This window comes from Suncus etruscus, chromosome 2 (assembly GCF_024139225.1).
Source record: "Suncus etruscus isolate mSunEtr1 chromosome 2, mSunEtr1.pri.cur, whole genome shotgun sequence".
Taxonomy (NCBI): Eukaryota; Metazoa; Chordata; class Mammalia; order Eulipotyphla; family Soricidae; genus Suncus; species Suncus etruscus.
Window position 1 is genome coordinate 133,391,658 of NC_064849.1, and position 3,417 is coordinate 133,395,074.

Consider the following 3,417-nt stretch of genomic DNA (forward strand, 5'->3'; position numbering starts at 1 on the left):
GGGAGATTGAACCAGACTATCACATGTATGGCAAGTATCTTACCCCTGTATTCTCTACAGTTCTTTGTTGAAGTGACTGATTTTTTTAAATATAAAATTTTGATTTAAGCACCATGATTACACACATGATTGGGTTTCAGTCATAAACAGAACATCTCTCTTCCCCAGTGCAACATTCCCACCACCAAAGTTCCCCATCTCCCTCCTCCCCCACCCCTGCCTGTATTTGAGACAGGCTTTCTTCTTCTCTCACTCATTAACATTGTCATGCTAGTTGTTAATGTAGTTATTTCCCTAACTGCACTCGCCACTCTTTGTGGTGAACTTCATATTGTGAGCCTGTTCTTCTGGCCCTCATCTCTATTGTCTCTGGGCATTATTGCCATAATCTTTAATTTTTCTTAAAACCCATAGATGAGTCAGACTATTCTGTATCTATTTCTCTTCCTCTGACTTATTTCACTCAGCATAATAGATTCCATATACATCCATGTTTAGGAAAATTTCATGACTTTATCTCTCCTGATGGCTGCATAATATTCCATTGTGTATATGTACCACAGTTTCTTTAGCCATTCATCTATTGAAGGGTATCTTGGTTATTTCCAGAGTGTGGCTATTGTAAATAGCACTGCAATGAATATAAATGAGGAAGGGGTTTTTTAATTGTATTTTTGTGTTCTGAAAGTATATCCCTATGAGTGGTTTAGCTGGATCATATGGGAGCGCAATTTCCAGTTTTTTGAGGAACCTCCAAATTTTTTTCCATAAGGGCTGGATTAGACAGCATTCCCACCAGCAGTGAATAAGAGTTCCTTTCTCTCCACATCCCTGCCAGCACTGATTATTCTTGTTCTTTGTGATGTGTGCCAGTCTCTGTGGCATGAGATGGTACCTCATTGTACTTTTGATTTGCATCTCTCTGATGATTAGTGATGTGGAGCATTTTTTTCATGTGTTGGAGTAACCGGTTTTTATTCTAATCAGGATAATTCTTCCTTTTCTTGGTCTTGTCATTCACAGATTGGAAGGGGCTCTGGATTGGTCTCTTACAACCTACCTGTTCTTCACCCAAGGGGGGTGGTCTTTTTCTTTTCAATAAAATTTTGGGTCTCAGGGAGAAACTTGCTTGTGGTTTCGGTTCCCACAATTACTTTATCTGCCTGCTGGTATCTTTTGCTAGCAAGAGGAAAGCTTGTATTGGAAGTTTCCTGAACCTGTTTTATTCTCTTCAGTCTTGTGCGGATTATTTCCTGTGTTGGCATTTGCTTCTGACTCACATTTCCCAATTCCTCAGGAATGGGGCATGAGACTTCTGCTTCAGTCCTCAAATTGCCCTCTTGAAATGTCACACCTCCTTGTACTTTATTATTACTAGCGTGTAAGGGTCTGTTTTCTCACCTCATTGCAGACACTTCTCATGGACTACATTTGACTTTCTTTGGGGGAAAGGGCACACCCAGTGGTATTCCTAAATTATTCCTGGCTCTCTGTGCTCAGGGGTCATTACTGGTGGTACTCTGGGGAACCATATGGATCAAACCCAGATTAGCCATGTGCAAGTTCAATGCCTTACCCTTGAGCTGTGCTATTGCTTCAACACATTTGACACATTTTGAGTGTACTAATAGGGCTCTGAACATCTTAAAATAAATGAAATGCTGTTTTTCCTTTGTGCTGTATTTACTTTGTGTTTGAGGTATTCTGTCTCTTCTGCCACTCTTCACCTTAATGGTAGTGAATTTGAAAGGCACTGGTTTGGGAATTTGGTCTCATTTCTTTTTGTATAATTTCTGAGAGGAAACCTCTCAGGTGAATTGCAGAAACACCTTGTTCTACTTGGAATCTCCTTTATTTTAGAAAATTCTATATTCTCTCTCTCTCCCCTCTCTCCTCTCTCTCTTCTCTCTCTCCTCTCTCTTGCCTCTCTCCTCTCCCCTCTCTCCCCTCTCTGTCTCCCCCCTCTCCTCTCTATCCTCTCTCTCTTCTCTCTCTCCTCTCTCTCCCCCCTCTCCCCCCTCTCTCCCCTCTTCCCTCCCCCCCTCTCGTTTTTGGGCCATACCAGGCAAGGCTTAAGGGTTATTACTATTACTCCTGGCTCTGTACTCAGAAATCACTCCTGGCAGGTTTGGGGGACCTTATGGGAAGGAGCATATGGGATACTGGGGATCAAACCTGGGTCCGCATGCAAGGCAAATGCCACAACCGCCGTGTTATCATTCCAGCTCCTAAAGTTCTGTATTCTGGGGCCAGAAAGATAACACAGCAGTAGGGCGTTTGCCTTGCATGCAGCTAATTTGAATAGACAATGGTTCAAATCTGGGCATCCCATATGGTCCCCAGTGCCTGCCAGGTTTGATTTCTGAGAGCAGAGCCAAGAGTAATCTCTGAGCACCCCTGGGTGTGATCCAAAAACCAAAAACCAAAAAAAAAAAAAAAAAAAAAAAAAAGCGCAGAGTTCTTTCTGTATTCTCTTGTGGAGAACGTAAAGACGTGACTGTATCCACAATAGTTACAACTAAAAGATAGGATTTAAAGTCAAACACCTGGGCTACTTCACCTGCTGTTGAGGGATTAGCTTGGTTTTGGCTGTGGTCTGAGTTCCTCTCCAGCTTCTCCATGTAGCCTGTGGTGAACAATTTAAGTACACAAAAGGGTTTAATTACGGCTTCACCAAAGTGCTGAATAGACCTAATTACCTAATCCCTTTTAGCCAAGCTTTATGTTCTGAAGCCACCTGTGCACTTGGATGGGGAATGTACTTAGTTCTGATTAGTGATAGATTTTTCCTAAGAAAAACATTTTTTTATAAACATTGGTAGGTGGGGAATTTTACTACAAATAAAACTGATTTGAGCAGGGCTTCCTGGGAGATGACTCAAAGAGTTGAAGCACATGCTTTGCGTGTGGAAATGCCAGAATCAATCCCTGGTACTAATTCCTGGCACCACGTGGTTCCCTGAGCAGTAAACAGGGAGTAGCCCCTGACACAATCAGGTACAACCCTCAAAGCAAAGAAACAAATCTAACATGTGGGGTCCCAGAGGGGGCCAGAGCAATAGTACAGCGGGTAGATTATTGGCCTTGAATTCAGCCAAACTGGGTTTGATCCCCACCATCCCTTATAGTCCCCTGAGCCTGCCAGGAGTAACCCCTAAGCACTGCCAGGTGTGTCCCCCCAAAAAACAAAAACTTAACATGTAAGCTCAGTAGTAAGGTTGAGAGTCCTATACTTGATAACCCACCCCCCACCCCAGCCAATTGTGATCCCAGCAGCAGTACCATTTGGATCTCTGACATCATAAATAGTATGTGATGTCTGACTCATCACAATTGAATGCATGAGCCCCCCAACTATAAAGGGTTTGAACCCTCACTAGATCGTATGAAGCACAGCAAGTATGGTCACAACATCAC